Here is a 22,644-nt window from a genome sequence, read left to right on the forward strand (position 1 = left end):
GACAGAGGGGCCAAGTAGGAATCTTCTGTGTGTCCTGTGAGCGGTGGCAGCAGGAGGGAGGAGAACAGGATGTGGGGCTCATGTGGGAAGGAAGGTGGGGAGAGAGCAGTAGGGAATGGAGAACAGAAGATGATGTTTGGGTCACTCCTTGGGAAAGGACTTGGGTGCCCAGGCGGAGCTCGATGCCTTCAACAAGAAATCCTGAAGGAAGCAGCCAGAGGGAGTGTTGAGATCATTTTGTAACATGTTATGTTTAAATGATGGCACAGATTCAAGACATCGAGTTCCCCTTGATAACCATCATATGAGCAAGAGAGTAAAATACCTCAAACCTGAAGCCAGGACAGCGTTTGATCAGTCAAGCAGAGAATAAGGCCACCAAGGACAGCAGAGCATAGTTTGTTAAGATGGATATCAAGGGGTCTTCATGATGTGGAAGAATCCTGGGAAGTGCAAATGGGGACGCTTTATACCTTACATCTGTTGCTCGCTTCGCTTCCTCTCCTTTCCCTACACGTGACCAATGAACTTTTTAAAGAGGTTTAAAGGTCTGAGAAGGGCTAGGGGCATGCTGACCCCTTCTAGGCTGTCGTCTTGAAGTCTGCTTTCGGGAACAGTTGGGGAGCCGTTCTCCCAAGCACGTAAACACATGCTTTCCTCACTGATCTGCACTCCCAAATGCAGACATTTGCACCCCTTAACTAATTGCAACAATCTGTTCCACGCATCTCCGAGAAAGCACACAAATTGATTCCCCAGCAGTGTCCATACCCAAGGACACCTGTATGACCCTCCATCAAATCAGCTGCCCCTTCACCTCGTGTTCACCTGCTATTTCACTTACAGGCGCAGTAATAGATCAGCAGTAATAGATCAGCCTCGAAAGTCCCTGTCCTGGGAAATTTCTTCAGGAGAGAATTATTGGAAGTAATATTTTGGCCGCAGAGCCAACTTGTGGATTTAAATATCTTCCAGCCAGCAGAGCACCTGGATTTTAAGCGTCTAGTCCCTTCTGACTCTGAAGAATGAGCTGGACCTTAAATTGAAGCTCATAAGCACATTGAGAAACTGTGAGTCTGCTTCCTCCTGCTGTTTGCTGAAGCAATGAAAAGTAAATGAATTCAGAAGGCCCCGAGCCAGCGGGAAGCATCATAAGTTAGGGCCTTACAGGGATATGTACGCTGTGGTTTTAGTGCTGTGAGCACCAGCCGGCTCCTTCCTCGAGTCGATGGAATACTTGCCTTCTGAGATGAAGATCGGCCTCTTCTATCTCATGCTGGCCCTGGTTTCTGGTACCTTCCATCTAAGAGCTTGATGATGGGTATCTGTTAGCTGGTTAGGATCTCCAAGTTGCGGGGGTTGCTTTACAAAGGCTTTTGAACTTCTTGAATTCAAGCAGTCCACTTTATAGCTGCCTAGGGGAGATGCATGAGGGTTTGAGGCTCACCTGCCAGCAGCCATGAGGTCCAGTGGCCTACCAATACATTTTACTTGTATTTATCGATATTTCTTGTTTTTAAAAAAAGATGAATTCAGCATCAGCCTTTAAATATTAAGAAATTTCATATTAAATTTCATATTAAATGGCTTCATTTCAAGACTGTAAGGTCTGACAACCTTGTATCTCATTCTTGCAGGGTAACAGCTCATAGACCTAAATAGTCACTGTCTCCTTTGGGATGAGCATGATACTCATAATTTGCCAAAGCCCCTGTCACTCACTCCCTGTCCTCCTTACATTTGGCCTACCCCGCTCACATGATGTTATATGCCTTGTGGAATGTTAGAGTATTTTTAACCCCCAAGAAACCTTCATTCCATTAGCAGTGACTTCATCCCCTCTCTCCATGCCATCCTCCAGCTTCAAACTTCCAATCTATAGCCTCTAGTAATTTGAATTTTTTTCTCTCTACTTCTAGCTATTAAAAAGTATTTCTATTGTGAGCACCAGTATGCAGGTTTTTGCACAGATACCTGTTTTCAGTCTCTTGGGAATATAGCTAGGGTTGGAGTTATTGGGTCTTATGTTAACTCTGTATTTTGACATGTTGAACAATTTGCCAAATTGTTTTTCAAAGTGACCACACCATTTCACATCCACACCAGCAACATAAAAGGGTTTCAGTTTCTCCACGTCCTTCTCAACAACTCGTATTGTTAAATTCATGGCAGATCTAGTTCCTATTGTTAAGTGATATTTCACTGTAGGTTCAGTCAAAGCATTTCTTTTTTTTATCTTTTTACACAAAACAGAATTTCTTAAGTGTCATGCGGAAATGTTACTAATAGATTGTGGTGATGGTTGTTCATCCGTGGGACTCTCGGCCTGATCTCAACCCTTTACACTAGATAACACAAGGCCCAGTGATATAATATGTCCTAGGCTGTGGCTTGTGGAGCACCTGCAGTGAATTCCATCAGCTTGATGGATGCTTGTTAAAAATTCATATTCCTGGTCACACAAGGGCTCAGACTGTCTGGGGGTGGAATGTGATCTGTAAGAAGTTACACAGCTACGTTAAAATAAGCAACATATGTGAGCCCAAGTAATGTGACTAACATACCCTCATCATAAGCCTAAGAACTTCCATCTTTATATTTACATGTTGAATTACACCAAAATGGCTAAAATTTCTTAGTTAAAAACAAAGTCTTCTGTACATAAAGTATATCTAAGAGAACAGGGTGGGGCCCACGGGAGTGGGTCACGACAAAAACCTTTAAAATGGACATACTGCTTAGCCGTCCTTTCTCAGCTGACCGGTTTCTGCGTAAGTGGTATGGGAGGACCGGACATGATGGTGCCGATGGTTCTTTTCAGCTGTAATTAACTTGTCTCATTTGTAACCACTCTTAGAAGACACTGCTTTGGGGAGCTTTGTCCCTTCAACAACAAAACATTAAGCATTTACTAAGTAGTCATGACAAGCAAAGCCTCATGCTGACGGGTCCGGCCATGTGGATGACTAAGCTGCATCCCTGACCTTGTGGAATCCAGTCTTCATATAACATACAGCTCTCATCTGGAGGAAATGCCTGTAACCTCTCTGTCACTTCCTGTGGGAACACCTGGCAGGTGTGAACTCTTTCTATGACTTGTCCCATCCAGTCTCCTCTTCCTTGATCAGGGATTTTCTTTCCCAGGATGCCATAGACAACAGCAAGGCCGCTTGGTGATGCTGAGTCTGTAAAGTTGCTCTCCTGTACCTGGAAGACCACCATCCTGGGATTGCATCCACAAAGGCATCAGGAAGCAGAAAGACTTTTTTTTTTCCTAAGTGAGACGTTGGTGTTTTCCAGTAGTCCTGTCTGTCCTTGTCAGCAAATGTGGTTTTTAGGGCCCCCTTATTATCGCGGGGCTCCCATCTTACGATGATCAAGGAGGACCTTGGGTCTTCAGTTTTCTTCATCAGAGAACAAACCTCAGTGTGTACATTTGGGGCCACAGCGCGAGGCTGTCACATCTGCAGTAAGTCGGTGACTTAGAATTCGCTTTTCACCCCAGGATCTAGAAATCTTTAATAGCTTAAATTCCACGTCTGACCTCTGAGGAAGGCCGACAGTGAACAAGAACTTCTGCTCATTGTCTCTTCCTTGGGTAGGAAGGTGGCGTTCTTGCACAGCCTGAGCCTTTTCTCCTTAGGCCAATGTGAGTCAAAGTCCCTGTGTGACCACAGTACTGCAGCACACATATAATTAATGCCTCCTACTTGCCTATCATGTCATTATGAGTGCTTCGCTCATCAGCTGCTGGGAGGTGAAGTGACAATAAAGGACGATTATTTCCCTAACTCCAGGACAGACCAAAGTGTCAACTGACACAGGACCTTGTTCTTTTGGGTGAGTTACCAGTCCAAGATAAAATTGGGTTAGGTTTGTAGGTCCTTTGATGGAGTGCTTGCCAAGTATGTGGGAAGCCCCAGGTTCAATTCCAGCACTGCATAAACCGGGTAAGGTAGTTCATGTCTGTGCTCTCAGCACTCAGGAAGGACACAGAGGATCAGAAGTTCAAGGTCATCCTTTGATACATAATGAGTTCAAGGCCATCCTGGGCTACAGGAGACTAACTATCTTCTCAGAAAAGCATGCTCTCTTGTCGCCCATCTCAACTAACAAGTAATTTTAGACTCAAAAGCTTTAGCCCATGGATCTTCGCCTCAGCTGCTTTCCTTCTTAAGAATTAGAGGGTTGTTTTGATTTTTTTTTTCCAGGTTAAACTGTCAGAAAAAGAAAAGCCATTCTATCCTTTGTTTGGGTATATTGGGAAGAAGCCAAGAAGGGGATGAAAAGGAACCAGTCCTTGTTTGCTCTCAGGCATTGTGCATTAGATTGAATTAAGAGGAAACTACGTCACACGGACGCATCTTCGGGGAGCCCTGGGGGAGCTTGCTTGTTCTATCAGCGTGACCTCAGCCCGTGCTGTCTAACACAGCTAGCTGCCAAGGCCTGGCTGGAGACTCTTTCTGCCTTTCCTTTTCAGTGTTGTCCTGGAACCCCGAGAAACCCAAAACGTGCGTGTTCTTCCCACTCGGAAGCTGCTGCCCAGCCTGCTTCTCCTCTTTCCCTTTGGTTTTTCTCTCTTTGCTGTGAGAAAAAAATGCATGATCTGTTCATAGTGTCAGTTGTGGCATCATGGTAAGACGTTTGGTTTTAGGCAGGCAAAGTGGCACACGCCTCTTTGGCACAGCACTCGGGAAGGCAGAATCAGGCAGATCTCTGTGAGTTTGAGACCAGCCTTGTCTACAAAGTGAATCTAGGACAGCCAAGGCTACACAGAGAAACCTTGTCTCAAAAAGAAAAAAAAGTTTAGTTTTATCCTTTTGGTTCAATCTAATGAATGCAGACACTATATTTAAATTCTTTGAGTTCTCAGATTTTATTTTATTTTTAAAGTATTTATTTATGTATTTGTGCCTGATGTGTGTATAAAGGTCACTGGACAACTTTGTGAAGTGAAGTCTTTCCCTTTGTTTTTATTTGTGTTATGGTGATCAAACTTGGGTTTCCAGGCTTACACAGCAAGTGCCTTTACTGCCTGAGCCATCCTGCTTGCCCTCAGCTTTTTACTGTTTTTTTTTTTTTAATATATACATTTGTGTGTGCATGTGTGATGATCAGAGGACAATTTGTAGGTGCCAGTTCTCTCTTTTTACCTGGGTTGAACTCAGATCTTCAGGTGGAAAGCATCTTTACTCCCTGAGCCATCTCACCGGCCTGGTTTTATTTTTAATGTAGAGTTTCTGCCTCAGTTCCCCTAACCCTATAATAGGCAGGCCAGCCAGTATATTTTTCCACTTCCATTCCCAAGACTATCACATGCCTTCTGTTCAATCTTCCCTCTCCTCACACGCTCATACCCTGCCCTGTCTTTGGGGAGTAATGTAACTCTGGGCACGCACTGCCTTGGTTTCCCCATCTGAGGGCACTTGTGGCTTGTTATGAGGTTTAATGTTGGGCAGTATCCTCCGTGTCTCAAGTTCCCCCTGCGTGGGTTCACCAGAACACAGCTGTCAGTTCAGCCTGTCTCCTCATCATCGCTGCAGCTTCTCTGGTTTCCACCATGTGTGCCTTGGCATCTGAGGCCCTTCCAGGCAAGTCCACACTGCTCCTCCTAGACCTGTCTCTCTCACCATTTCCCAATACCATCCCCTGTCCTCCAGCCAGCCCAGACTAGCCAACATTCCTACCGAGGCATTTATGTTCTTCTCTTGGCTCAGACACTCCTACTTCCACACAGTTACCTCTCCTCTTTGCTCACCAAAATCCCAGCGCCCAAGGTGCCCACCTTAGCCATCCTAACCAAGAACCCCTTGGGTGTGATTAGTCACCCCTAAATACCTCGATAGTCTGTACTGGGATGCTATTTGTCATAGACTGCCTGGCAAGAGAGGATGTTCATACACTTTGTTTCCCTTCTAGGTTATAAACCTCTTGAAGGCAGGAAGTCCACTTTCTCTTATTATATGTGTGCTCAATAAATAGTTTTGAAGAGATGAAAGAAGCATCTTTGCTTCCTTGGTTTGAATCCAACAGCTTCCTCTAAGGTCCAAACCAAGGAAGGCCAATGCAATCATCAGGATTTAGTACTACATCCACTTCCTCTATTCTTGCTTACTCTTTCACTTTCTCTCTTGGCGATGGGGATCTCACTGCCTTGCCCTAGCTGGCCTCACACTCCCGGATTTAAGCAACCCTCTTGCCTGAACTTCCTGGTACCGTATTATAGATGCCGCTCACCTAGGTATATCAGCACACAGTTGTAAATACGTGCTAGGAGTTAGAGACTGTGGTAATTGCTGGGGTTAAAAATAATTATGGTCCAATTTAATGATTCCTAGGTGCTAAACGCCATGCTTAGTGAGTATTTTTTGTATCGTCACGTGTAATTCTCATGGCAACCGTGTGAGGTTATTATTTTATCATCAAGGCATTATCATGTAAGCTGTAGGTCAAAGAAGTTAGTAAATTGCTTAAAGCCACCCGAATAGACAATAAAAAAAAAACCTCTTAGTTATAGGATATGACCTATCCTTAAAGGGCCTGACTTTGGACAAGATGGCCCTCCTAGCTAAGGTTAACTTTGATGCTAACTGCTGCTCATACTTGACAGAAACTCCTTTCCCAAAGGGTTCTGGCCTTGCATTTTGAAAGTGTTCTGTATTTTCAGACAGGCTGTCACTATAGAGCATTTGCTGGACTGGAACTTGCTCTATAGCCCCGGTTAGCTTCAAACAGACAGTCCTCCTGCCTCTACCTCTGAAGAGCATTACCATGCCTATAAGATGGATTCTTCGTAGTTACTAACAATCTTAAAGCTAGGACTATTTATGCCAGATGTTTGAAGGCAAATCAGTACCGATTGCCTTTTAGTCACTCGGTGCTTTGAGTCACATGATAATGACGTTTCTTTCTTTTTGATGTAGCCCATTTTCTTGGTATTATAAATTTTAATACCTTTATTTTTTGTATGATAAGCTTTTGTTTAAAAAAAAAAAATGCCCAGAGTTTCCATGCCCGTTTTCTGCCTAGAATTGTGTCTTCAAGGTGATAAACATTTTTAGCTTTTGAAAGTTCTGAGAAACTAGTTTCTCTTTTCTGTTTCTTTCCATAAAGCATTGTCCTTACTTTTTCCCAAAATAAGTTTCCTTGTTTTAGGCAGACTTTTCTGCGTAAACTCGCTCTCTGCATTGTTTGTTTTGTTTTCTATGTTTATCTTTTTCCTTAGGTCATCTAGCTTGTAAAACCCACAGCCCAACATTACTGTTAAGTTGTCATGACTGGTGTCACTTTGTATTTTGTGGAGCCTAAAGCTCACTGATTTTTTTGATCTGGCCGTTTTCTTCCTGGGGGAGTTGAGTTTCCCTTTGTTCACTTATTTATAGCTTTGCTGTGGGTATGGTTCGGAGCCTGGGTTTTTATTGCTTCAATTGCTCTATGGTAATTGACACATTATACACAGTCCAGGTTCCTGTTCCTTTTACATGTGGACACACACTATTCCATGACTCAGACAGACTGTAATGAATTGCCTTTATCCTGGGGTATCTGAAATTCTGGGTCACTGCCTTGGTCTGTTCTGCCTAAACGCAGAGGCAACCACGATGACTATTGTAAACAGGCAGTGTTTTATTTCTGCTGGCATTTCATCACCATGGGTGCCTCTCAATCTAATTATATGTTGATTTGTAATCAACAGAAGCTTCCTCTCATTTGATTTCATGCTGACTCTATATCCCACAGGTCCCTACACACACACACACACACACACACACACACACACACACCATTTGGAAACCTCCAGGGTTATTGTCTCAAGTTCAGTTTCATTAAACAGGTCTCCTTTCATGATGGCCTGCTTTTAATCTATTACTTTTCCGTTCACTTACCCCGTCAACCTAGAGGTATCTGTTGTCTGTTTAAAAACAAACAACGAAAGCGCGGTGATAGGTGGGCTCCATGTGTCCATCCTAAGTATTAGGGAAAGCATGGTCATTACCATGGGTTAGTCTGATGGCCCACATCTCTCTGCTCTAAAATAAGATATCTGACCTAGGAAACAAAGAACGGCCTCAGCCAGAATCCTCACTGAAGTCTGATTTGGATACAATGAGAATTCATCAAATATGTAGAAACTGTATTTCCTAGGGAATCTAGGCTTTTTTTTTTTTCCTGTATTTGGGAGTGGTGAAGAATATGCCCAAGAACTTGGAACAGATACAGAATTGTCAGACAAACAGAAGATCTGTAGGGCAAGACTTCCTTTCTCCCTGCTGAGCTTTTTCTTGCATTATCTCTGAGAAGATGAAGCGAATATGCAAACAGACGCTGCCTCAGGATTGTCTTTTAGTGATAGGCTGCTGCGATCAGTGATTTCTCCAGCCCGTTGTGTCTGCCGGACAGTTGGAAGCTTTTGGAAGCCGTTGTATTGTTAGAGAATAATTAGGGTGAATGAAGCAGGGGCTAGGGGTTAACAACAATTCTTTGTTGTAAGCAATTGGTAGTCTTGGCATCAATATTAGTAACAAGGCCAATCTACTGGAAGGATTCTAAACAAAAGATGGAAAGGTTGCGGTTGGTTTGTCTAATCCATCCAGTAAACCCACCCATGCGTGGCCATTGTACCCTGTGAGGTCTCTGGAAATGCCTTTGGTCACACTGCATTCCAAGCCACTGGGTGGTGATGGCTGCACAGTCTCATACGCGGCTTTCCTAGCATGCTTCCCATATGGGAAGGGGATGCACAGGTGTTGCCTTGGCAATTAATCAGCATACTTCACAAAGAAAGTAATCTCCGAACACTGGAGTAGATGGATGGGAATCTTATGAAAGGCTTATCATCTTTTCCGTGTCTGGAGGAGTTAGAGAATGTCCTAATGCAAAAATAACTGGATGTATCTATTTAGACTAAGGCAAAAACATCTAGGTAAAACTCCTGACCTGAGTTCTGGTCCCTTCTACCCACTCCAGGCCAGTTGTGCCCAGTCTCCAATCCATCGTCTAGTCCACTGAACTAAGGTAGCTGTAAATTTAGTACATCAAGGACAGTCATTCTTGGAGTGAGGGCTATAGCTTAGGGATGGAGCAGTTGCTCTGCATGTGTTTCATCCACAGCACTGAACACGGAACAAAACAAGACAGAAAGTAGTTCTTAGCACAGAATGTCTGTTTTTCCTCATCCATGCAGAACCTGGAGCTGATGGCAAATGCTGAGTCCAGTCAACCTGCAGCTCTGGCTGATCAGATTCTTAATCCATGTATATGCATGGAGGCCATGGAGTCCTGCATAGAGCCTGTCAATCCTATTTCAAACAAGTGCATGGTATTATGTATCCTATTCCCAAATCAGCTTTCTACCAAAGGTCCCCAAGTACAGAGGTTCAAATTGTGCAACGATGCTTACACAAACCCTGCTTTTGGTTGTTATTGTAAAGGACAGAGATTCTAAGGAGTGTAGAAGCAGCGGTAGAGACATCTCCAGGAACACTTAGAGTTTACAATACCTATCCCTAGAAGGCTAACTCCTGCCTCAAGTATTGAAAAGGGTTCTAATCTCAGTCTGACTTGGGCCAAGGACAAGTGTTCAAGACCAATATTGAACTCTGAGGGCAAGGTGATTTTCACCTACATACTGTTCCCAGAACATTCCTGGCTGTCCTGTCTGCGTGAAGAGCGCTGGGTGTCCGGGATGGGGGAGGGGCTGTGTGAGAAGGGAAGCAGACTGGACAGCAGTGTACTTATTTTCAGTTTCTCAGCTGCTCTGGAAAACAGCCAAAATGAACAAGATACAACAAGCCTTCAGAATGATTGCAAGCCACAGAGAAGCAAGGCCCCTCATCTGAAAGAGCTCTGTGGGGTTTAAAGTTTCATGCATATTTGGTCTGGGGCAAAGATAAACCCCTGAACCTTCTCCAGGAAAATGTTTGCTCCCAGGAGCACCCAGTGGGCCCTGCCTCCCTGGACAGATTATATTTTTGAGGCAGATAAAACAACGTGGCACCTCATTTGGCTAGTGGTGAAAGAGTGATACAAACCTTGATGAGACCTATCTTCCCGGCCTCTCGCAGACTGTTGGAAAGACTGGAGGAAACTCTGTTTGTCATAGAGGGCAGACAGCCTGGCAGAGGAAGGAAAGCAAAGAGTTAAATTCTCTGGGACCAGTGTGCTTGTACACAACGTGACACCCAGGGAAACCAGGCAAAGCTAAACAGTGTTTTATAAGCCAAAACCCTGGCATCCTCCCAAAGGATGGAAAAGCTGGACATTCAAGATGGGTCACCCTCCACTCGGAAAGAGCTCAGCCTGAGGTGGCTGTGAGTTCTAACAAAGTCCATGGCTGGGCTTTTTTTTTTTTTTTTTTTAAGGTGTGACTGGTGTCCTGGCCCGGCAGTCATGTTCCGGGCTTGACCACTCTCCCGATGTGACTTTGGTCTGTAGTTCACGTCAGCAGGCTCCTTTTATCGTCTTCCCAAGTAGTGTAGACATTTGCAGGGAGAGATGAAATCTAGCTAAATAAACTCCTTTTCTTGACATTGTTAAAAAAGCATCAATAAAAAGATCAGAGGATATTTTCAGAGTGAAGTGGAAATAAAGGCACCCACTGCCAGTGTGGAAGCCTAAATGGGTAGCTTGGTGAGCAGCTCTGAGACATTCTGATACGGATACTAATGTGTCCATACTACAGTAGCTGCCTCTTTCTTCCTAAGGTTGTTTTTTCTATCATACAGCTTTTAGAGTTTTCCTGAAGAATTACATTTATGCCTGGTTTGTGCTGAGCTTAAGGTTTCAAAGAAATTCCAGTGGACTACTCTGGACTGTTTCTTGGAAGGGGAAGAGTGGGTAGCAGAAGCAGTCCGTCTTTTTATCTCCGAACTGGCAGGAGGTGGCTGTTCCATGCGCATCTGCCTTTCCTGTGCATTTTGCAACTGCAGCTAAGGGCAGCGAAGTGGCTTTTCCTGAAATTACACGGAAAGTCCAGAAACAACAAGGAAAAGCCCTGTTGCCCTGTGCCTGCTTTGTCAGCACAGTGTGAGCTGTGTCTATAGGAAAGGAGTTAGCCTAGATTCCTGTTGTTTTAAGAAATTTTGTGGGCCAGGCAATGGTAGTGCACACCTTGAATCCCAGCACTAGAAAGACAGAGGCAGACTGGATCTCTATGAGTTCTAGGCCAATCTGGTTGCAAGTGAGTTCCAAGACAGCCAGGGTTGCACAGAGAAACCCTGTCTCGGGAACAAACAAACAAGCAAACAAACAACAAAACACACACACATACAAAACAACAACAAAACCCACGAATATACAAGACACAGAAGCAGCATCCCAAGGTGGGCTTAGTGTCCTCAGTGAAGCATAATTTTAAGGAGACATATTTGAAACACTTACTTTTAAACTACAGTGATCATTCTGGCACACAGAATTTTTTTGCACATAGTGCTCCCTCATACATTTCGAACTTCCACAGGCAGTTTTGGAGACGTGGGAGACAGATGTGTCTGGGTACAGCTGACCTCCAGAAAGCGGAAGTGAAGCTGGAAGCTGAGTGTGACTGAACCACACTGCTAGGATGCTGCTGGATGGGGCTCACACCCAGGCTGGCATTCCCATCGCCCCACGAGGCGTTAGTTGCTAAAACAAGGTTCTTAAAGAGCAGTTCCTCCCCCCCCCCCCCCGTTCTCTCCTGCAATGGCTACACTTTTTCTGCCCCTCTCCAGAAAGTCCCACCGCACCCCACACTGTTTACCTTGTGTGGAGGGGACAGGCCTTTTCACATCACCAAAGTGGAATTTTATGGTTATATTCCTTTCTCTTCCATGTCCTCACTTCAGACCCAGTGCTCTCTGCTTGCTCTTCAGATGAGAGGGGCTGTTGGAATTTTTTGGCAGTGCCTCACAGCCTGCCAGTGTTAAATGACCTTCATTTTTAGAAAGAAAAATAGCCGGGTGGGGAACTTAGCAAAGTTCTCTTTTTACTCTTCTCAAACACAGCATGCATGTTTTAAGAGCTGCTTTGTGTTTTCTCATGTAACACTAGGTGGCAGGGTAGCTACACCACAAGACACTTTTCCTTTGTTGCTCACTGGTTGGGGGCACAGGGACTGGGATGATGAGGCATAGACCATCTGTGGCTTGGGAAGATTAGACTAACCAACCTGGCTGATATTTTCTTGACAGGGAACTGGCTGAAGTGATTCTAAAACATATGCTTCCAAGATACTGTCTTTAAGTTTCTTTCTTCCTTTCTTCCCTCAGCTCACTTGCATTTTAATTTTTTCTGCCCCATTGCATTCTGGTAGCAGAGGGCAGACACTGCCCGCCAGCAGCTGCTCTGAAAGGCAGATTGGGATGGATGCACCCAATGGTACTGACACTCTTGTCTTGGCATGCCATTTGGGTCATGGGTGTCTGAAGGTAAGGCACCTACAGCCTTTCCTTCAGTTTATTAAATACTTCTCAGAGGAACAGCAGACTTAGCCTAATGATCACTGCCCCCACTAACTCACACACACTCAAGACCAGTGCCCCACTAACTCAGACACCGCTAAAGATTCAAAACAAAAACAAAAACAGATTTTTATTTTGCTGGCACTGCACCATCTTGATTCAGCAGTGTAGCTGGTCTGGGGGTGCTACTGTTTGTGGGTGAGACATGGTCTCCATTTTTTTCTTACCTAATAGTTTCCTGGGGTCTGCTACCCAGATGCCTCACACGCCACAGACCACAGTGCGCCGTAAGCTAAATAAAGCTCTAGGACAAGTTGTGTCTTTCATGTTGTAAAGAGCATGAACTTAGGTTACAGAAATACTTCTCTGGATCTTTGGATTCCCCCCCCACCCCCAACCCTAAGGAAGAAGGAACAGCATTTAAAACAAAACATTGCATACCAACTGTGGAGAAGACACTAACCCACTAAGACTCCAGGAAAACCAAGTCTGAACGCAGAAAATTGATCAAACAGAAAAATGTCATTTTAATTACAAAGCATTCTTCACTCACAGCTGAAACCACAATCAGATTTCATTAGGCAGTGAGTAGTGAGTTCCTGATGTGAATTGTAAATGATTCCATCTATAAGAATGAGAAAAGAAAGAGAGAGAGAGAGAGAGAGAGAGAGAGAGAGAGAGAGAGAGAGAGAGAGACTGTCTAAATCTCAACTTTTCAGGAACTCACTTGTTGCATAATACCAAAAACCAAGCGGTTCATCCCTTTGCCCAGGTGCTTTCATCACGCCCTCCACCACTTCCCAACTGGACATCCCATGGCATTTTTTGGATTTCTAGGAGTCCTGATCATACCCTAATTTTGAACATACGACATTGGTGACACGAAAGGGCCTTATGAATGTGACCACGGTCACTCATCCTGCAGGATCATCCCGCAGATGAAGGCTCTCGCTGGTTCTGTTCTTTCGGTTGCCTGACGGAGTTGTGATCCTACGGTCGTGAAAATCAGCAACAGGACTTTTGAGAGTGCCTCAGACAACATACAGAAAGCAGGCCGAGGGCATCCATTGCGGGCGGCCACCACCATGGAGATGCTTTGAAGCTGGGAGAGAGAGAGGGTGGTAAGACCTTTTCCTTCCCTAAGAAAGAAATGTCATAAAAAATTCCAAAGTGGAGATCGAATTTCTAAGGGGAGGGGCTTCTTTATTGTTTCCTCTACTAGCTGCCTTTGAGCCTTCTTGCACTAGTGCTGTGCAGAATACCCCGGGGCAGAGACAGAACCGCAGCCCGGTTTTTGCCCCCACCTGGGTATTTTGCATTCATTTTGAATTGCTAATTTATGATGTCACCACTCTTGTTGGTCACTCCTTTGATGCCACCCCTCCTTCCCTCCGCCTGGTGCGCCCTGCCTTTATTTTCACACTTTTTTAATTAATTGGTTTCTTCTGCTCTCAGGGCTACAGCAGATGAGTAGTGGATCTTCATGTGGGTCTTCGCTGTGTGACTCAGGCTTTCACGGTTCAGGGACAGAGGGATAGTGAAAATGAGTCACAGCTCTTTTCTAGATTTGTTTCTGGGTCGAGCACCCGTGATTTTCTTACTACAGTACCTGGAATGTAGAGGTTCTTCCGGGAAATAACCCAAAATTCAGTCGATCCCTTTAATTAAATGTTTTCAAATACTGCAGAGCTCTTTGCACTTGTGCTTCCACACTGAACAACACAGTGATGATGGCGGGAAGAAAAACATACTCAAAATAAGGCACCGCCACCCCCCAAATCCTCCAGAAGCAAGCCTTCTGAGTGTTGCCCGGGGCCTGTTCACAGCCTTAGGACACCAGCACTAATTCACTGAAGGCCTCGCACCTACTTCAGAGTGACAGCTCAGAACAGGGACTTGAAGGGCTGGGATCTGACAGGAAGAAAAGGGAGGGATAATGTGTGGGAAAAGCACAGTGGCTGCCCCAGCCAGGGCTGCGTCCAGCCTTCCACCCGAGCAGACACAAGCCGCTAGGCATCAGCTTGCCCTGGTTTCCAATATAAAAGCCAGTGACTACCCTGGAGTGTCCGTTTATTGAGCTCTCCAGCACAGCCTCATAACTTATATTAATTGGGAGGAAAAGTGCTTCCAGAGGAAAGTGAAATGCTGGGCAAAAACAGCTTTGTCTTTGACCACTTGTCGGGGCCCTGCTGTTTGTGGGTCATGGACAAGTCCTTGATTCTTATATGGCAGATGGGGGAGGGGGAGAGAGGCAGAGGGGGCGGAGCAGGTCATCTTTTGTTGCACTTTTCAAGAAGAAACTTTTTTTTTTCCCCTAAAACATATTTTGTTAAGGACTTAACTGTTGCTGTAAGGTCTAAGTTACTATTGTATGCCTTCCCCTGATTCTGCATACCTCGAGGGGCCTCATTAAAATTCCTTCTTAAAGCATAAGGTAAAGGAGTCAAGCATACTGTTTTCCTAGAGGGAAGTGTAGCTACGGAAGGGACAGGGCCCAGTCAGACCTTCTGCTATTTTAGATGCTGTGAAATAACTCGGAACCTGTTAAAGCGCTTAGAGGAATGCAGAGGAGTCCCTTTGGCTCTAATGTTCCAGAAAGCAAATCAAGAGGAGAACTTTAAGAAAGGAGTCAGTCCTTGATGGGCTCTGTTCTTTGCAATATCTTGTAAATGTCACATCTGTCCCTAGAGGCACAGAAACTGATTCACTTGCCTCCGTGTCTTAACTGGTTCAACATTTTTTACCCACCACCCAACTGAATTTTTTTCATATCGTTTGTGCTATCCTTGTCCAGCCCAGCTATTAGAAGAGTATAAAATATGGTTTCTGAGAGAGAACAGTGTTGCTTAGGGAAGCTAAGCATACATGGCAAGCTAATGTATGTATGTAAAAAGTCGCCATTTTGTAAACATCAGTGTCTGTTGGCACCGGGTGCAGTCCTCACCCAGCCTTTTTGTTAGTCACTCGAATGAAGATGAAGCTTCATAGCCAGCAAGTTGCAAAAGGAACTAACTGGGTTTATTGAGATTTTAAAGGAATGTCTGACATAGCCTATGGGTTCATTTCGAAGCCCTTGTTTCTAAAGAGTCACTGTAGTTTCTACAAAAAGGGAAGAAGCTCAAATTCCCTTCTAATCCCACAGCTCCAGTAGCTGAGTGTATCTGCAGCAAGCAGTGGAAACTCAAAACAGCAGGACTGTGATGATACTCTAAAATCGTATTTTGGCTCTGGAGATTTTGAGATTTTACAAGTAACTTGGTTCTAATTTCCTTGGAATTAATCTATAGTAGAATGCAAATGTAGGTCTTTTATATTATTTATCCCAGTTGCTTGAAAAATGAAGTTAATTGAGGAGGAGAAATAGAATAAATAATGTAGATGTACCATGGTATGTATTTGGGGGTTTACATTTAAATATGGCTATAACTGTTCTGGAAATTTAATACACACATTTCAGCCTTAATCTATTTTGCAAGTTTTCCTTCACACACACACATACATACACACATAGGGTGGGGAGACACTTTTGACAAACAACGAAGAACTATGCTATATGGTTTTTTTTTTCTTTTAGTTTTTTTGTTTGTTTGTTTGTTTGTTTGAAACAGGTTTTTATTGTGTAGCCCTGGCTGACCTGGAACTCCATGAGATCAGGCTGGCCTCAAACTCACAGAGATTACCTGCCTTTGCTTCCCAAGTGCTGGGATTAAAAGTTTGTGTCACCACATCTGGCTCAATATTTTTAATAGAGTCTGTTTAATAGAACTGATTTAAAATGTCCCTTTACAGTGTAACACTATTGTGAAAACAACAAACCTCATTCTCTTTAAGAGCTCCTATTGTCATATTAACGATATACTTCTTAACTCATTTGTTATCAATAGGCATGTAGGTGGTGTATGTCTGTCTTTATTAAATGACTTATTTTAGCCAGGAGTGGTGGTGCACGCCTTTAATCCTAGCACTTGGGAGGCAGAGGCAGGTGGATCTCTAAGATTGAGGCCAGCCTGGTCTATAAGAAGGAGTTCTAGGATAGCCAGAGCTACACAGAAAAAAAATCTCAGGGGGAATGGGGAAAGGCTTATTTTATCTTTGAGATTATAATATAATTACATCATTTCTATTTTCTTCTTAGAACCCCTTTCACACACACTTCCTTGTTTACTTTTCAAATTCATGGCCTCTTTTTTTTCATTAATTGTTGATGTGTGTGTGCACGTGTATGTGTGTGTTCCTAAATATGTTAAGTATAACCTGCTCAATCTATATATTGTTACTTTTATGTATGTTTTCAGGACATCACTGATACTTGAGAGCAACAACTTACAAGGATGAATTATTTACTTGGGCTAGCAGTTTGCGGTTTCAATCCATGGACTAGGCTTTATTGCATGTAGGACTGTGGCAGAGCAGAATGGGGAAAGGACTTGGTAGAGGAGAGCTGTTGACCTTTTATATCCAGGAAGCAAAGAGGAGGAACAGGAACAAGCCAAGGCCCAATTGCATCATTACCCTCAGCGACCCACTTCCTCCAGCTTCCACATCCACCAAGATTGAATCTTTGATTGCATCAGAGCTCCCATAATTGTTTCTGGAAACACCCTCCTAGAAACACAAAGACCAACCAAGTTGACAAGATTAACCCTAACAGGTGGTTTTAAATTTTTCACTCTTTAGGTAACACTATACTCTCATACTCATTTTTATATTAAAAAAGGAGTGTTCTGTATAAATGTGGTCAAATTAATCTGCTATTAAAAAGGGCAGAAAAATGTGTAAGAAAAAATGTTTAGTAGTCATTATCTTCTTTCCAAGCATGTTTAACATTGTGGTCTATTTCTCTCTGGACTTTAAAAGCTTTTGTGTGTGTCAATAAAATTGATATCCTCCTGTTGATAATGTTTTCCACTTGACCTTATTTGTATATCCTTCATTCTTTGTTTGGAAAATTTTTATCTTTTGACTTTTTTTTCTGTTGAAATGCCAACATGTATTGTATATTCATTTATAAGAAAATTTTATATAGTAAAGCTTTCACCTTTTTCTCAATTTTTGTTTCACTTAATTTTAATAGTTTTTTTTTTTTCATTTTAAAAAAATTTGTTTATGAAATCACGGATATGAAAGTTTTATGTAACCAAACATGTCAGTATTTTCTTTTTTTTTTTTACATTAAAATTTACCTTAAGAGAAGCTGTAACATTAGTGAAACACATCTTTCTAGCACTCATTAGCTCCCATTTCATGTCTGTGAATGTCTGAGTGTGCGTGTGCATGTGTGTGTGTTCATGTGTTTACATGTAGTTAGTGGTAACAACAGTCCTGTGATGTGTATATTATATCTATTTTACTAAAGAGGAAGTTGAGGTACAGGGAATCATAGTCATAGGAGCAGCATAAATGAGATTCAGGACTGGACCTATAGCTTAGTGGTAGTGGGTTTGCCTAGTACTCATGAGGTCCTAAGTTCAAGGACCATTACTTCTAGAGAGAGTCAAACTCAGACAGCATGACGGTGAGCATGCTTACTATGTTACATTGCTATATGCCCTGCTGGCTCAGTATTAATCCTACTCTGTCTCAGTAATGACTAGAAAAAATATTCATCATTTCTCCTAATTTAATAGCTTTACATTTCATTGATGTCGGTCTAAATCTTGCCTTGCTGTATGCTGGGAAGTGGGCTCATGCATAGTTCAGTTAGTCAGTGTTCCTGTATGTATTGGTACTTCTCTAAGAACTTGGAAACAACTTACCATCTTCTTTTATTATTATTATTTAATCATTTTACAGCCTGGTCCCGGCCCCCTCCCTCCTCTCCTCCCAGTCCCACCCATACACCTCCTCCCCCCACGTCTCCCTCCCCTTCTTTTCAGGAAAGAGGAGGCCCCCAAGGGGTACCTACACACCCTAGGACCTCAAATCACAGCAGGACTAACCCATCCTCTCCCACGGAGGCCTGACAAGGCAGCCCAGCTAGGAGAAAGGGATCCAGAGTCAGGCAACACAGCCAGAGACAGCCCCTACTCCCATTGTTAGAGGACGCAAATGTTGATCAAGTCGCACTTCTGCTACATATGTGCAGTGGGTCTAGCTAGGTCTAGCCCATGTGTGCCCATTGGTTGGTGGTTCAGTCTCTGTGTGACCCATGGGCCTCGGTTAGTTTACTCTGTAGGCCTTCTTGTGGTGTCCTTGACCCCTCCTGGCTCCTTCTTTCCTTCCTCTAACTCTTCCACAAAACTCCCCAAGCTCAGCCTATTGTTTAGCTATGGGTCTCTACATTTATTTCCATCAGCTTCTGACTGAAGCCTCTTTAAATCTGGCATAATCAATGCAAAAAATTGTTTCTTCAGTTATTTATTTCTATAGAATTCTTGATTTGATTTCCTTACCTACCTTGATCTACATGATTTCATAGAATCTCATGTTACTCTTAGTTTTAAAAGTTCATATTACTATGCATAATCATGTACACACACACACACACACACACACACACACACACACACACAAGCATGCACACATGCCTGAAATACTATTACTGAGGAAGCTAGGTCAGGCCAGCTTTGGCTGTACAAAAGAGTTTACAGGCTAGTCTCAGCTAGGTAGTTAGGCATTGTCTAAAGAATTAAGAGAGATTCTTAAGATTTACTTAGTACTCTTCATTCCCCAAAATGTAGGTGACCCATGAACTTGAATCATCAAAAGATGTAGCTCCTTTTTTAAAACCATTGGCTAAAATGGAGCATTTCCTTTGCTCTAAATATATAATAAACATAAGCCACAATAGTATTAGTAGAACCTGAACTTTAAACCACAGATACGTAATATTATAGATAAATAATACATCTAGTGCTTAAGACTCACCTCTATTAATATTTTATGTATTTTAAAGAAATGTGAACCGATTTCTCGGACACTGATTCCATTATATTCCTATGTGCTGTATGCTGTGCACATAAAAACATCCTTGTGAGGTGGGATCAGTATACGTAAGGCACCAAAGGGATGCTTGATGCTGGCATGGAAGTGGTCCCTACACACCTGAATGTTGGGCATGCCAGTGGGTTGCATACCGCTGGGGGCTGAGTAACCTGGGGGGGGACAAGCTGGAAGATAGGCCACCCCCTTCCTCTCGGATGCTGTGCCATTCTAAGTCAAGCTGTTTCTTCCGAGTCACCCTTTCTCCGTCTCTTTTCCTTTAGGTTTCTCTTTGTCTCCTTCTCTGTCTTCCTCACTCACTCTGTTCTTTTTTTTTTCCCCTCTTCCTCTTTTTCACCTAGAAACATGAATTCTTTAAAGAGTTCCACAAATTCTTTTCAAAGAATCCTTTTCTCTTTCTGGTTTACAAATGAATTCAAAGACGGTGATAAACCAAAAAGGGGGTTGCTAGGGTAAATCATGGCAAGAATTTGAAAGCACCATTTGCTAAAGGTAAGGGTAAAATAATTACCTATAAATACTTTGGAATTGATTTGTCTGGCCTCAGAAAAGCAATGGACCTTCACTCTGGTCCTCTGATACCAAGTCCCGCTTTTGTCACAGGCCTCTCCTCGTCACTTTCCCAAGTGTTCCCTCACAAGGCAATCATTCACTCTGATTTTCAGAGCACTCACGAGGTAGTCTTGTTTTGAAAGAATGAGACAATTAGAACATATTGTTGAGATGTAGTCATTTCTTTGGGGTTGTTTCAAAACTGCCTATCTTTTCTGGATAAAAGTTAAATAATTTTCTCACCCAAAGTGGAACTTTTGATGCCTGTACCAAGGTGTCCGTACTATGGTCTCCCCTGTCTGCTGCTACACAATTGTCACTGGCTGCAGATGACATTGATGTAATCTGGGTGGCTATAGAATTTTTCTTTCTGAAAGTAATTTCGGCGTCTGGGATAATGCCATTTTTCTACACCAAAAACATTAGCTCGTCTTACAGTTAATATAAGCTGAAAATTAGAGGTGCCTGGGGGAGGGAAGCGAGGCCCACAGATTGTTTACATGAGTGCTATAGTTTCACTTTTTATGCACCAGTCACCTTGGAAAAATTAATGCCCTGTATGTGTGCCAATCAGATTGCCCCCTCATTGCTAAACATTCCATTTGCTTTATTAGAATAATAAATACTGTACATACACACACACACACACACACACACACACACACACACACACACAAAAGTTCATCCGGATCCAGGCTGTGGTCAGCTAAAGAAATACGTCCTGCACCTTACCTCTGGCTTGACTCAGTGGAGGATAGGGGCACAGGGGCGAATTAGACAGATGGATACAGATTTCCCAGTGTTGAATCTGATGACTAATCTCCTGTCCTGACGCTTGGAAATTCTTGTCAGTGCTGGTTCACTTCCATGGCTATTCCCATCATGCCCCTCTCCATCTGATGTTTGCCGAACAGTCTGCTTGGAAAGGAGTAAGATGATTTTCTTTATCTTGCCAGGTGGATTGGTGGATGTGTAGTCACCTCCAAAAACTTTACACAAAAGCCTATTCAGTTTTTTATCTGATTTCATGGCTATGATTCTGGACTTTTAGAATCCTTAAAAGAAAAAAAAAAAGTGCCTTTTCAGGTCTTTCTATGATAGATGTCTCTTCTTGTTTTATTGAAATTCAAGACCAGTCATAACTTTCTGGTCTTCACTAGGTTCTTGATTCCCTAACTCATGCCTGGAATCATCCTTTAGAACCTTATTGCCCATTGTAGATGATCTGTGCTAACTTCTAACATCTTCCCAACTTCTCAAGAAGTTCCTGTCCTTTGTGAATCTTTCCCTCCATCCTACTTCAGAAATTCTCACGGTCATACCTGATATCACCAGTTACACCCTCTTTCCTCTAAAGTCATGATTTTAATTGTCCTTTTCATCGACTATCACCTCCTCCACTTTATATCTCAAGCCTAGCAACATGTCGGCTACATTAAGATCCCCACAAACTAATGATTATATATCCTCAGTTCATCTCCTAAACCAAAACTGACTTAGTAGTCCATTGTTATAATCACTACAGTATATAGACCTTCAGCTTCTTTTCCTTAATTACAGTCACTTATGGGGCCAGGGTGCCATGGAACTGGGAGAAGCTGGTCCGGAGCAGGAGTGGGGTCAACTCGTGTCTGACCCCTGAAATCTCCCAAGAAGAGCAGAGTGGTAGGAGTGAGGATCACTCCCTCCTCTGCCCAGCACACTTAGTCCTGTGCCCTCGCCTTTGCCCACCAGAGGAGGTCACATACTGCAGCCAGGTTAAACCTCCCCAATCCTTATAAGGTCATGTCCAGCAATCACCTGGAATTCCTCCCCATGCAAATAAGGCATTCCCAACATCATCACCCTGGTCAGTAATGTACACTCACCCCCCAAAAGGCTCTACCCACTCCCCAAAGGCTTCTCTTTTCCTGCACTCATCCCCTTTCCCTTACCTGAGGTCTTGCCATCCTTGGCCATTCCTGCACTCTGCTTCCTCCCCTTAGGATCCACAGACCCTAGTTGCAGACCAATAGCGCCAGGAAGGGCAAGGCAAGAGGAGCCCTAATGGGAGTCATTGAAGAAGCTCTCCGTACTATTTATTACACCTAATAATTCTTCGTCCACTTTGTGGCTTCACTGGAGAAACATAAATCCAGGCTAAATCTGTCTTTACCATCTTACTTGAATGCCTTCAGTCCTTCTTAGGATTCAGTCTAACTTTTCTCTCCAAAGCTAACATCCAATACCTTTTCTGTTACCAACTTCCAGAGCTTCTCTTTTACTCCGTGGTAGCCATTCCTCTGGTTTCTCTGAGGACATGGAAGTAATTCTCCTATTGTTACTGACAAGTCTTTCAACTCCATGTATACTCAGGTTCCTCCTTGTCTCAGGAACTCACTTAAACAGTGCTTCCCACTCATGTTCATCTCCTCAAACACTTGACAATGATATTTACTCCCATTTTTTTTCCTTTCTGATTTTCATAAAACATGCTGGAATAATGTTCATTTTTGAAATGAACCCTGTATTTCAGATTTCCCTTTTAGATACCCAAGCCAACTCCTAAGACTGTGCTTTCTCACTTACCCACCCTGGTCAGGCTTTTGTTTCTAAGGGTTTCACCAAAAGCATTTTTGTACAGGTCACTCATGACTGTTTGCCTTGTTGACTCCTTTCATTTCGTGTGCCAGGCACACTCCCACCTCAAAGACTTTGCCCATTGGCTATTCTC

The 22,644-nt window shown here is 43.3% G+C and overlaps 1 protein-coding gene and 1 long non-coding RNA gene across 5 annotated transcripts in view; one reads left to right on the forward strand and one right to left on the reverse strand.

The window, feature by feature from the left end:
• The window catches only part of Rad51b (RAD51 paralog B), a 523,994-nt gene that overhangs the window by 305,643 nt on the left and 195,707 nt on the right, over positions 1–22,644 (forward strand). The gene's annotated exons all lie outside the window — the stretch shown is intronic.
• LOC132655266 (uncharacterized) lies at positions 16,794–22,582 on the reverse strand. Of its 3 annotated transcripts, none has more exons than XR_009593012.1 (3): positions 22,504–22,582; positions 20,664–20,986; positions 16,794–17,042 (listed from the first exon to the last, which is right to left on the reverse strand). It is a non-coding gene; the product is annotated as an uncharacterized LOC132655266 (long non-coding RNA). The 3 variants fall into 3 exon arrangements; XR_009593011.1 differs by having other exon boundaries at positions 22,500–22,560; XR_009593010.1 differs by lacking the exon at positions 22,504–22,582 and adding an exon at positions 21,866–22,489.

Source organism: Meriones unguiculatus, chromosome 7 (assembly GCF_030254825.1).
Source record: "Meriones unguiculatus strain TT.TT164.6M chromosome 7, Bangor_MerUng_6.1, whole genome shotgun sequence".
Taxonomy (NCBI): Eukaryota; Metazoa; Chordata; class Mammalia; order Rodentia; family Muridae; genus Meriones; species Meriones unguiculatus.